Source organism: Bombina bombina, chromosome 5 (genome assembly GCF_027579735.1).
Source record: "Bombina bombina isolate aBomBom1 chromosome 5, aBomBom1.pri, whole genome shotgun sequence".
NCBI classification, from domain to species: domain Eukaryota; kingdom Metazoa; phylum Chordata; class Amphibia; order Anura; family Bombinatoridae; genus Bombina; species Bombina bombina.
Window position 1 is genome coordinate 305,179,972 of NC_069503.1, and position 14,566 is coordinate 305,194,537.

Below are 14,566 nucleotides of genomic sequence, written 5' to 3' on the forward strand. Positions count from 1 at the left end.
CTATGTTGTCCTGAAGATGTTCACCATGGGAAATATGTGATTAACAAATTTCAATTAACAAATTAATATTATCAAAATTCAGCAGAACAGAACAACCTCACCTCAACTAATCTTGGATACAATAAATTTAATTTATTTAACAAACAATTAATCAGAAGAATGAATGCATGTGCATGTGTCTACCATGTGAAAGTACACATTCTGTATGTTGCTTTTTTTTGCCATTGTGGAATATATTTTAAGTTTTTTTGGTAAAACTGGGCTGCTAAAAAACAAGGTATGATTTGTGTGGCAACCTTACAGAAACAATAAATAATAAATTGATGTTTTAATGCAGTTAAAACAAATAGTTTAATATTGATTTGGCACAGGCGTGTGAATGGCTTAGAAGTGAAAGGGTTAAGGATGGGTAAATGAGTACACACCCAATCAGCTGTCATGTACTTTATACCTAAACCTCGTTAAAGGGAGCATACAGTAAATGTGAGTGTACATATGGGCCTTGGGGCACTGAACAGGTGGAACAAAGGTGGGAAACTATCTCTATTGTAAATAGCTCATGCATTCTAATGTGTGCTCTGGATGAGCAAATGCTGTGACCTTTCCTTTTTTTGCCTCAAATATAAATGCAAAGTTTTACTTTTCTCCAGTAAAGGCTAATTTAATTAATGTCTTGTTTGCTTAAAAGTGGAGTGTCATATTATTTACATTACATAAAGGATCTAGGGCTTCCATGGAATATATTATATATATATATATATATATTAAATGGTTCATTGTATGAGCAGAGCCACCTAATTCTCCTTTTACAGCCTCAGTTATCATGTTTTGCTTTTATTTACCTATTGTATAACACTGCTGAATATTACAAATAGATAATAATAATAATAATAAATTTTAGTGCTGCTGCGCTACCTATTGAAAGTATAGGGTGCACTTAAATGCCAGCCACACTAAGGGGTAGATTTACCAAGCAGCGGATGCTGCTGTCTACCCCGTACTTTCCGGCTCGCCAGAAATGTAAGTTAAGAAGCAGCGGTCATAAGACCGCTGCTCTTTAACTCGTCCGCCACTTCTGAGGTGGCAGACAGCAATCAGCCTGATCAGATACGATCAGGTTGATGGACACCCCCTGCACATGTGCAGGGGGCAGCATTACACAAGCATTTAACTAGAAATGCTTGTGCAATGATAAATGCCAACGGCGTATGCTGTTGGCATTTATCAATGTACGGCTGACATCATCTGCTACAGCGGATCATGCCCGCCCGTACATTGATAAATCTACCCCTAAACATTCTCTGGTGATTATTTTTTACCGTGGATTTGTAATAACAGAATCCAGATGGCGCTCCAGTTATAATCTGTGCCATAGTTAACGTACCATCATAAAAATCAATGTCGGAAAACAACATACACTTTATACAAGGCACAGAACCTTGGATTAGCCAACTCCAAGCGCAAACAGAAAAAAAGTTTGGTTTAAAAATTGTTTAAAAAGGGATTGCTTTATATCAGGGTCCAAGAAAAAGAACAATGTCTCAGGCCTACACAGCCCTTAATCGTATTTAAAGTACCGCTCAGAAGCTGCAGAGACATGATATTGCCAAGTGGATACAGTCAGTAAGCTAATCAGCAACAGTAGTTTTCTTTATTTTAGACTGTATTAAAATCTATGTTGTCATCGGACATTCAGATATTTTCAGACACTGTAAAAAAACAAACCTTTCCACAACATAAACATTTAATGACTCCTGGTCTCAGTCTTCAGAAAGTGTATGCAGAAACAGGCGAATGGGAAATCACTGTTACTGGCAGCCAAGGGGATACAATCACTGCACAGTGGTAAGAAATGTAAATGATGAGGTCAAGGGTGAGGCCTATGGTAGAGCTTTGTAGGGAGACCATTGATCGGCCCCCAACTACCACCTATACCCACATACCTGCAGGTTGACCAGGACATCTGGCAACCCTAACTACTACCTTAAAAAAAAAGCCCTTTAAAGTAGAACAAAGTATTTTTTTCAACTTGTGAATGGATATAAAAAACTAATGTTTACATTATTATATATTATAGGCTAGATTACAAGTGGCGCTCTATTGTTAGCTTGAGTCGCAAAAACCAATATCACTAACTTGCACACATATTACAAGTTGAAATTAAACACATTCACTTGAGTGCAAGCAAATTTAGATCACATTGGGTTTGCACTAGTGGAGACCAAGCATAAAGTGTAAGAGTTAAAATAAATGTGCACCAAATACATAAAGTGTTACACTCATATATAAACTATCTGAAAAAAATATTTATATAAATATTATTTAGAAACATGTATGTAAGGGTTAAAAGGTATATGGTATATGAGAATATATTTGATTGGAAAGGGCTAAAAATGTATAAATATATATGTATTTATTTATATGAGTATATATGAATATACATTCATATATATATATATATATATATATATATATATATATATATATATATATATATATATATATATATTCATATAAAGACATATATATATATTATTATTATTATCGGTTATTTGTAGAGCGACAACAGATTCCACAGCGCTAATATATCTATATATATATATATATATATATATATATATGTGTGTGTGTGTGTGTGTGTGTATTTATACCTGTATATATTCATATAGATATAAAGGTATAGATATATATTTTACAAAAGATTAATCAGATATATATAGAAATATATATTTAAAAAGAAAAATATTTTTTTCTATATGAAGAACATTGGAACGTAAAATATTTATAATTACCTTTGGCTTTAGGGCTGTGGGTCTAACATGGTGTCAGGTTAGCACGATAAGTTTTTTTTTTTTTTTAAAGTGCGCTCCATTAAAGTCTATGGGGAGAAAAAGGTAATGCGGCCATAATATACGAAGTCCTGAAGTTAGCAAGCATCGGGTTTCACTCGAGCACAAGCAATTTACTTTCACTTTGTAATATGCACACTTACCCGCCCGCATTAAAAGTTTACTTCCAGTGGTGTTTGCACACTAAAGAAAGTGCTAAATAGGGCTCCACATGTAATCTAGCCCTAGGTGAGCGATATAGCTAAGCCTAAAAAATACAAAAGTAAAATTAATATAATTTGTGCATTTCTTGCAATAAAGCTTGCTAAAAATGCTGTAAAAGCAAGATAAACACCAAATATAAGGATCGTAGACATAAATTAAACCTGCTATATAAGAGCTATAAAATAAAGGGGGGCTCTATTGTATATACATTCCAAATAATCATAACCAAATCTCTGAATATTTATGTCTTCTGGAGAAAATGGCATAAAAAGCTTATAGTTTCAACACTGCTTTGGTACAAAAATGTATTCTATGGTAAATTCTTGTAAGGTATCTTGATGCTGAACATCTCCAGTAATATAAGTCTAATGTTAGCACCAATGTCATTTATTTGAATGAGAGGAATAGTCATCATTTGTTTCACCCGTTCATGCCTTCTAAGTGAGGAACAGTAGACTCCTCTAGGGACAGTGTCTTACAGGGTTACTTCTAAATGAGGAACAGTAGACTCCTCTAGGGACAGTGTCTTACAGGGTTACTTCTAAATGAGGAACAGTAGACTCCTCTAGGGACAGTGTCTTACAGGGTTACTTCTGGATTTCTACAAAAATCTTTGGAGATGAACACATGAGAACGCACAATAACTTGCTTATAATGTTGCCCATCTAGATGTTTCCAATTAGAATTTAGGGGAGAAGCACTTTTCTGTAGTATTCCAGTCTGATCCCATCAAAATAAACAATATGATCATAAAAATATTAGGCATTTATTCTTTAAGTGAAACATTGAAGCCCAGATGTACACTTATGCATATGGCTTATCAGACAGCTGCAGATACATTCCAATAGGCATATAAAGAAAATGTTACACATCTGCAAAAACCATTAAGACATGTAAGAAAAGTTCTGTAAGGTAACTTTCATAAAGGACATGACTATAACAGACACACATTTTTGAATACTGTTGTTTTAATGGAGGTACAACTGCAATACAAATGTTCTAATGCTATGTTTTATTGTACTGCCACATTTAAAAAAATATTTACTTCCTGCAAATAGTAAAACACATAGCTAAAACTTGATCCAGAGCTAAATATGAGCTGACAAGCCAATCAAGTGTTGCAATATGAACATACTTTTGCACAGTACAGCCTTTTATTATAACACTTTTATGTCCCTTTATTAACTGGCTCTATACAAAGATGGTCACTCTTCAGTTCATTTTTGCCCATTACTCATTGCCCATTAAGGACAGTGCTGGCTCAGCCATGGGACCAAGTGGGTCCAATGGACCCAGGCAACACTTGAACTTTCTAATTTACTATTACTATTCCAAATTTTCTTCATTCTGAAGCCGAAACGCATCAGACCTTTTGCTACCTTGTTATATTTTTATATTTTGGAATAAATTATGATTTTTAGCCTTCCTGGTCGCCCTCTTTTTCTTATAAATATTACAGTGGCCATTCCAGAATGAGCCTTCAGTTCAGTTCATCTCAAATTGTGTCAATGAGGATTAGGTCTGGAGACTGTGCTAGTCATTCCATTATTTGAAGCCTACTGTTTTGTTCTTTTCTTGTAAAGTAGTTTTGACATAGTCTGAAGGTAAGTTTTGAGTAATTATCTTGCTGTAGGATGAACTCTTGACCAACTAGGCATACATCAAAAGGTATTGCGAGCTGCTGCAAAATGCTGTTGCAGTCATTATGATTCAGGGTGCCAAGTAGCCAACTCTGGATCCAGCAAAGGACCATCATGCTTAAAAGCTGGTGTCATACAGTAAGGAACTTCCTTTTTACTTACTGAACACTGTATAGAAACCCTGTATGATAAACCAAAGATTTAAAGTTTTGATTCATTGATCCATAAGACCTTCTTTCAGTCTTCAGTAGTCCACTTGCGGTGGGTGCATCATGACTTTGGTAACTTTTTTACTTTGAAATCTCAGCAATGGCTTTTTTTACTGCCACTTGACCTGTTAAACCGACAACTCAAGGTCTTCTCTTCAAGCTGAAAGTAAGTCTTGCTTACTTCGACCAATGTTAAGCTGTGCTTAAAGCTCTTGTTTTGTGATCCACCATTCACACAAGCTGTTGACTCTCAGAAGCTTATCTTATGTTGTGGCTTTGGGTCTGCCAGAACTCTTGCTGTCAGAATTTCCTCCAGTTTCCAAGTGCCTTTTGATGGTGTAGAAAACTGTACTCACAGACATCTTAGCTTTATTTACAACATATATAAAGGAAATACCTACACTTTTAAGGGTTATAATGTTCTACATACATTATGTGTCAGTTTTTGGTAATCTACACTTGTTACTTTAACCTCTGGCAGTTTATTAGTTACCTTTGTAAAATTGCAGGTTATTCACTGAGCTTGAAGTGCTTAAATTTCAACTTGAAAATGAAAGTGTTCTAAAACTTTTGACTTGTAATATGTCTATTTCTAACTAAATACATGTGTGAAGAGATCATGGCAGTATTAAAATCTGTAAGCATTTGCACACTCTTGTTCAATTATATCAAGGTATTTTAAATAAATAAGGCTAGATTACGAGTTGTGCGTTAGGTTTAAAAAGCAGCGTTGAGGCCCTAACTCTGCTTTTTAATGCCCGCTGGTATTACGAGTCTTGCAGGAACAGGTGTACCGCTCACTTTTTTGGCCAGACTTGGAAATACCGCAAATCCACTTCCATAATTTGCATATCCTCTTTTTCAATGGGACTTGCATAGCACCGGTAGACCCTCTCCTGTCAAGACTGGTACCGCATTTTAAAGTCAGTAGTTAAGAGTTTTACACTACAATGCCGTAGCATAAAACTATTAACTAAAGTGCTAAAAAGTACACTAACACCCATAAACTACCTATTAACCCCTAAACCGAGGCCCTCCCGCATCGCAAACACAAAAATAATTTTTTTAACCCCTAATCTGCCGAACCGGACATCTCCGCCACTATAATAAACATATTAACCGCTAAACCGCCGCACTCCCACCTCACAAACATTAGTTAAATATTATTAACCCCTAATCTGCCGTCCCTAACGTCGCCGACACCTACCTACATTTATTAACCCCTAATCTGCCACCCCCAACGTCGCCGCCACTATACTAAAGTTATTAACCCCTAAATCTAAGTCTAACCCTAACCCTAACACCTCCTAACTTAAATATAATTAAAAGAAATCTAAATAAAAATTCCTATCATTAACTACATAATTCCTATTTAAAACTAAATACTTACCTATAAAATAAACCCTAAGCTAGCTACAATATAACTAATAGTTACATTGTAGCTATCTTAGGATTTATTTTTTATTTTACAGGCAAGTTTGTATTTATTTTAACTAGGTAGAATAGTTACTAAATAGTTATTAACTATTTATTAACTACCTAGCTAAAATAAATACAAAGTTACCTGTAAAATAAAACCTAACCTAAGTTACAATTACACCTAACACTACACTATAATTAAATTATTTCCCTAAATTAAATACAATTAAATAAAATTATCTAAAGTACAAAAAAACAAAGATTTTAAAACTAATTACACCTAATCTAACCCCCCCTAACAAAATAAAAAAGCCCCCCCCAAAATAAAAAAAAGCCCTACCCTACACTAAATTACAAATAGCCCTTAAAAGGGCCTTTTGCGGGGCATTGCCCCAAAGTAATCAGCTCTTTTACCTGTAAAAGAAATTACAAATCCCCCCCAACATTAAAACCCACTACCCAAACAACCAACCCTACTCTAAAACCCACCCAATACCCCCTTAATAAAACCTAACACTAACCCCTTGAAGATCACCTTACCGGGAGAAGTCTTCATCCAACCGGGCCGAAGTCCTCAATGAAGCCGGGAGAAGTCTTCATCCAAGCCGGGCGAAGTGGTCCTCCAGAGGGGCAGAAGTCTTCATCCAGATGGCATCTTCTATCTTCATCCATCCGGCGCGGAGCGGGTCCATCTTCAAGACATCTGACATGGAGCATCCTCTTCATCCGACGGCTAAGACTGAATGAAGGTTCTTTTAAATGACGTCATCCAAGGTGGCGTCCCTTCAATTCCGATTGGCTGATAGAATTCTATCAGTCAATTGGAATTAAGGTAGAAAAAATCCTATTGGCTGATGCAATCAGCCAATAGTATTGATCTTGCATTCTATTGGCTGATTGGAACAGCCAATAGAATGTCAGCTCAATCCTATTGGCTGATTGGATCAGCCAAGAGGATTTTTTCTACCTTAATTTCGATTGGCTGATAGAATTCTATCAGCCAATCGGAATTGAAGGGATGCTATCTTGGATGACGTCATTAAAAGGAACCTTCATTCCAGAAGAGCCATCGGATGAAAAGGATGCTCCGCGTCGGATGTCTTGAAGATGGACCTGCTCCGCGCCGGATGGATGAAGATAGAAGATGCTGTCTGGATGAAGACTTCTGCCTGTCTGGAGGACCACTTCGCCCGGCTTGGATAAAGACTTCTCCCGGCTTCATTGAGGACTTCGGCCCGGTTGGATGAAGACTTCTCCCGGTAAGGTGATCTTAAGGGGTTAGTGTTAGGTTTTTTTAAGGGGGTATTGGGTGGGTTTTAGAGTAGGGTTGGTTGTGTGGGTGGTGGGTTTTAATGTGGGGGGGATTTGTAATTTTTTTTACAGATAAAAGAGCAAAAGAGCTGATTACTTTGGGGCAATGCCCTGCAAAATGCCCTTTTAAGGGCTATTTGTAATTTAGTGTAGGGTAGGGCTTTTTTTATTTTGGGGGGACTTTTTTATTTTGTTAGGGGGATTAGATTATGTGTAATTAGTTTAAAAATCGTGTCATTTGTTTATTATTTTCTGTAATTTAGTGTTTGTTTTTTTGTACTTTAGATAATTTTATTTAATTGTATTTAATTTAGGGAAATAATTTAATTATAGTGTAGTGTTAGGTGTAATTGTAACTTAGGTTAGGTTTTATTTTACAGGTAACTTTGTATTTATTTTAGTTAGGTAGTTATTAAATAGTTAATAACTATTCTACCTAGTTAAAATAAATACAAACTTGCCTGTAAAACAAAAAAAATCCTAAAATAGGTACAATGTAACTATTAGTTATATTGTAGCTAGCTTAGGGTTTATTTTATAGGTAAGTATTTCATTTTAAATAGGAATAATTTAGTTAATGATAGGAATATTTATTTCGATTTCTTTTAATTATATTTAAGTTAGTGGGTGTTAGGGGTTAATAACTTTAATATAGTAGCGGCGACGTTGGGGGCGGCAGATTAGGGGTTAATAAATAATTAATATTTAACTAATGTTTGCGAGGTGGAAGTGCGGCGGTTTAGGGGTTAATATGTTTATAATGGTGGCGGCGACGTTGGGGGTGGCAGATTAGGGTTTAATAAATATAATGTAGGTAGGTTGCGGCGACATTGGGGAAGGCAGATTAAGGGTTAATAAATATAATGTAGGTGTCGGCGATGTTGGGGGCAGCAGATTAGGGGTTCATAAATATAATGTAGGTGGCGGCTGTATCCGGAGCGGCAGATTAGGGGTTAATAAATATAATGTAGGTGTCGGCGATATCGGGGGCAGCAGATTAGGGGTTAATAAGTGTAAGATTAGGGGTGTTTAGACTTGGGGTTCATGTTAGGGTGTTAAGTGTAGACATAAAATGTTTTTCCCCATAGGAATTAATGGGGCTGCGTTAAGGAGCTTTATGCTGCTTTTTGACAGGTGTTAGACTTTTTTTCAGTAGGCTCTCCCCGTTGATTCCTATGGGGAAATCGTGCACAAGCACATTACACCAGCTCACTGCTAACGTAATTATTATTGGATATTGGAGTGCGGTAATGAGCAAAACTTTGCTCAACGCTCACTTCTTGTCTGGTTTGTAAAAACCCGTAATACCAGCGCTGTAGGTAAGTGAGTGGTGAGCATAAACTGCTCATTAGCACCGCACAGCCTCTAACGCAAAACTCGTAATCTAGGTGATAGACTTTAAAGGGACAGTTTACCCCAAAAATGTCTCCCCTTTAATTTGTTCCAAATTATCTATTTTACCTGCTGGAGTTTATTGAGTTGTTTACAAGTAGCTTGTTTACCCTTATTTTATCATTTGAAATAGCAGATTTAGCCTGTGGTATCCCCACCTATTGACAGCCTATGTAAACATAGCCAGTAGAAGAAATTACTCTCCTGGTGGGGGGTAGAAGAGATAACTAATAGAATTATAATTTTCCATTATTCTTTCTAAGTATTGGGGTTTGGTTTACAAACAGACATAAGATAAGGAAGCAAGGGGTCGATCCGATATAGATCGTAGTTTGCGGCGCAAGCGAGGGAACCCGCGTCGCCCGCAGTTTCAGCTCGCAACTCGAGCTATCCCATATATGTCGCCGTCAGATGCTAACGTGCCGTAAGTCTGATAAACCAGCGATGTCCAGAAATCTGCGCAAGTACAAATTTCTGGCGTCGCCGGTGACTTGCGGCACGTTAGAAACTGCCGGCGCCTACAAAACCTGACTAAAGTCTAAATTACCCGCACTGTCTAACACGCCTCCCTAAAATAGCCCGACACGTCTAAAACGCCTCCCTAACATAGCCCGACACGTCTAACCCTCTATCCGCTATCCCCCCTCACTAGCCTAACAATAAAATATGTATTAACCCCTAAACCGCCGCTCCCGGAGCCTGCCGCAACCTAATAAAATTATTAACCCCTAAACCGCCGCCAGCTATACTAAATCTATAACCCCCTAAAGTGAGCCCCTAACACCGCCGCCATCTACCTTACCTACCCCCTAAAGTGAGCCCCTACCCCGCCGCTATCTATTTTAAAATTATTAACCCCTAATCTAATCCCCCTACCCCGCCGCCATCTATATTAAATTATTTAACCCCTAAAATACTAAACTATCCCTACCACTAAACCTAAGTCTAACCCTACAAATAGCCCTGAAAAGGGCTTTTTGCGTGGCATTGCCCCAAAGTAACAGCTCTTTTGCCAGCCCTTAAAAGGGCTTTTTGCGGGGCATGCCCCAAAGTAACAGCTCTTTTGCCAGCCCTTAAATGGGCTTTTGGCGGGGCTTTGTCACAAAGTAAACTGCTCTTTTGCCTACAATCTACATCCCCCTACACCGCGGCCACCTATAATAAATGTATTAACCCCTAATCTAATCCCCCTACACCGCCGCCAGCTATATTAACTATATTAACCCTAATTATATTAGGGTTAATATAGTTATTATATTATATATTAACTATATTAACCCTAATTATATTAGGGTTCATATAGTTAATATCGTTATTATATTATATATATATATATATATATATATTAAGTATAATAACCCTATCTAACTCTAACATCCTAACTAAACTCTTATTAAAATAAATATAATATTAATATTATTAATTAAAATATTCCTATTTAAATCTAAATACTTACCTATAAAATAAACCCTAAGATAGCTACAATATAATTAATAATTACATTATAGCTATGTTAGGGTTTATATTTATTTTACAGGTAAATTGTTAATTATTTTAACTAGGTATAATAGCTATTAAATAGTTATTACCTATTTAATAGCTACCTAGTTAAAATAATTACCCAATTACCTGTAAAATAAATCCTAACCTAAGTTACAAATACACCTACACTATCAATAAATTAAATAAACTACAAATATCTATCTAAAAATACAATTAAATAAACTAAACTAAATTACAAAAACAAACAAACACTTAATTACAAAAAATAAAAAAAAGATTACAAGATTTTTAAGCTAATTACACCTATTCTAAGCCCCCTAATAAAATAATAAACCCCCAAAATAAAAAAAATTCCCTACCCTATTCTAAATTAAAAAAAAGTTCAAAGCTCTTTTACCTTACCAGCCCTTAAAAGGGCCTTTTGTGGGGGCATGCCCCAAAGAAAACTGCTCTTTTGCCTGCAAAAAAAAAACACAATACCACCCACCAACATTACAACCCACCACCCACATACCCCTAATCTAACCCAAACCCCCCTTAAATAAACCTAACACTACCCCCCCTGAAGATCTCCCTACCTTGTATTCACCCCGCCAGGCAGAACTCCTCATCCGATCCGGGCAATGTCTTCCAGCAAGCGGCAGTGAAGTCTTCTTCCATCCGGGCGATGTCTTGAAGCAAGTGGCAGAGAGTCTTCTTCCATCGGCGATATCTTCAAGCAAATCGGCATCTTCAATCTTCTTTGTTCGCTCCTCCGCGGAGCATCCATCCGGCACGACGACATGAGGTTCCTTTAAATTACGTCATCCAAGATGGCGTCCGCCGAATTCTGATTGGCTGATAGGATTCTATCAGCCAATCGGAATTAAGGTAGAAAAATCTGATTGGCTGATTGAATCAGCCAATCAGATTCAAGTTCAATCCGATTGGCTGATTGGGTCAGCCAATCGGATTGCACTTGAATCTGATTGGCTGATCAGCCAATCGGAATTCGGCGGACGCCATCTTGGATGGCATCATTTAAAGGAACCTCATTCGTCGGGAAGTCGTCGTGCCGGATGGATGCTCCGCGGCGGAGGAGCGAACAAAGAAGATTGAAGATGCCGATTTGCTTGAAGACATCGCCGATGGAAGAAGACTCTCTGCCGCTTGCTTCAAGACATCGCCCGGATGGAAGAAGACTTCACTGCCGCTTGCTGGAAGGCATCGCCCAGATCGTATGAGGAGTTCTGCCCGGCGGGGTGAATACAAGGTAGGGAGATCTTCAGGGGGGGTAGTGTTAGGTTTATTTAAGGGGGATTTGGGTTAGATTAGGTGTATGTGGGTGGTGGGTTGTAATGTTGGGGGGTGGTATTGTGTTTTTTTTTGCAGGCAAAAGAGCAGTTTTCTTTGGGGCATGCCCCAACAAAAGGCCCTTTTAAGGGCTGGTAAGGTAAAAGAGCTTTGAACTTTTTTTTAATTTAGAATAGGGTAGGGAATTTTTTTTATTTTGGGGGTTTATTATTTTATTAGGGGGCTTAGAATAGGTGTAATTAGCTTAAAAATCTTGTAATCTTTTTTTTATTTTTTGTAATTTAGTGTTTTGTTTTTTTTTGTAATTTAGTTTAGTTTATTTAATTGTATTTTTAGATAGATATTTGTAGTTTATTTAATTTATTGATAGTGTAGGTGTATTTGTAACTTAGGTTAGGATTTATTTTACAGGTAATTGGGTAATTATTTTAACTAGGTAGCTATTAAATAAGTAATAACTATTTAATAGCTATTATACCTAGTTAAAATAATTAACAATTTACCTGTAAAATAAATATAAACCCTAACATAGCTATGATGTAATTACAGGGAGTGCAGAATTATTAGGCAAGTTGTATTTTTGAGGATTAATTTTATTATTGAGCAACAACCATGTTCTCAATGAACCCAAAAAACTCATTAATATCAATGCTGAATAGTTTTGGAAGTAGTTTTTAGTTTGTTTTTAGTTATAGCTATTTTAGGGGGATATCTGTGTGTGCAGGTGACTATTACTATGCATAATTATTAGGCAACTTAACAAAAAACAAATATATACCCATTTCAATTATTTATTTTTACCAGTAAAACCAATATAACATCTCAACATTCACAAATATACATTTCTGACATTCAAAAACAAAACAAAAACAAATCAGTGACCAATATAGCCACCTTTCTTTGCAAGGACACTCAAAAGCCTGCCATCCATGGATTCTGTCAGTGTTTTGATCTGTTCACCATCAACATTGCGTGCAGCAGCAACCACAGCCTCCCAGACACTGTTCAGAGAGGTGTACTGTTTTCCCTCCTTGTAAATCTCACATTTGATGATGGACCACAGGTTCTCAATGGGGTTCAGATCAGGTGAACAAGGAGGCCATGTCATTAGATTTTCTTCTTTTATACCCTTTCTTGCCAGCCACACTGTGGAGTACTTGGACGCGAGTGATGGAGCATTGTCCTGCATGAAAATCATGTTTTTCTTGAAGGATGCACACTTCTTCCTGTACCACTGCTTGAAGAAGGTGTCTTCCAGAAACTGGCAGTAAGACTGGGAGTTGAGCTTGACTCCATCCTCAACCCGAAAAGGCCCCACAAGCTCATCTTTGATGATACCAGCCCAAACCAGTACTCCACCTCCACCTTGCTGGCGTCTGAGTCGGACTGGAGCTCTCTGCCCTTTACCAATCCAGCCACGGGCCCATCCATCTGGCCCATCAAGACTCACTCTCATTTCATCAGTCCATAAAACCTTAGAAAAATCAGTCTTGAGATATTTCTTGGCCCAGTCTTGACGTTTCAGCTTGTGTGTCTTGTTCAGTGGTGGCCGTCTTTCAGCCTTTCTTACCTTGGCCATGTCTCTGAGTATTGCACACCTTGTGCTTTTGGGCACTCCAGTGATGTTGCAGCTCTGAAATATGGCCAAACTGGTGGCAAGTGGCATCTTGGCAGCTGCGCGCTTGACTTTTCTCAGTTCATGGGCAGTTATTTTGCGCCTTGGTTTTTCCACACGCTTCTTGCGACCATGTTGACTATTTTGAATGAAACGCTTGATTGTTCGATGATCACGCTTCAGAAGCTTTGCAATTTTAAGAGTGCTGCATCCCTCTGCAAGATATCTCACTATTTTTGACTTTTCTGAGCCTGTCAAGTCCTTCTTTTGACCCATTTTGCCAAAGGAAAGGAAGTTGCCTAATAATTATGCACACCTGATATAGGGTGTTGATGTCATTAGACCACACCCCTTCTCCTTACAGAGATGCACATCACCTAATATGCTTAATTGGTAGTAGGCTTTTGAGCCTATACAGCTTGGAGTAAGACAGCATGCATAAAGAGGATGATGTGGTCAAAATACTAATTTGCCTAATAATTCTGCACTCCCTGTATTAATTACATTGTAGCTATCTTAGGGTTTATTTTATAGGTAAGTATTTAGATTTAAATAGGAATATTTTAGTTTATAATATGAATTAGATTTATTTAATAAGAATTTAGTTAGGGGTGTTAGGGTTAGATAGAGTTAACATAGTTTATATAAATACTATAGTAACTATATTAACTATATTAACCCTAATATAATTAGGGTTAATATAGTTAATATATATAATGTAATAACTATATTAACTATAATATACTTAGGGTTAATATAGATAATATAGCTGGCGGCAGGGTAGGTAGATTAAATTAGGGGTTAATAATTTTAATATAGATGGCGGCGGTGTAAGGGGTTCACATTAGGGGATAGATCAGTTAGATGGTGGCGGTTTTAGGGGCTCACAGTAGGGGGTTAGTTTATGTAGATGGCGACGGTTTAGGGGTTAAATACTTTATTATGGATTGCGGCGGGGGATCGCGGTTGACAGGGAGATAGACATTGCGCATGCGTCAGGTGTTAGGTTTATTTTAGCAGATCGCGGTTGACAGGGAGATAGACATTGCGCATGCGTTAGGTGTTAGGTTTATTTTAGCAGCCAGTTTAGGGAGTTACGGGGCTCCAATAGTCAGCGTAAGGCTTCTTACG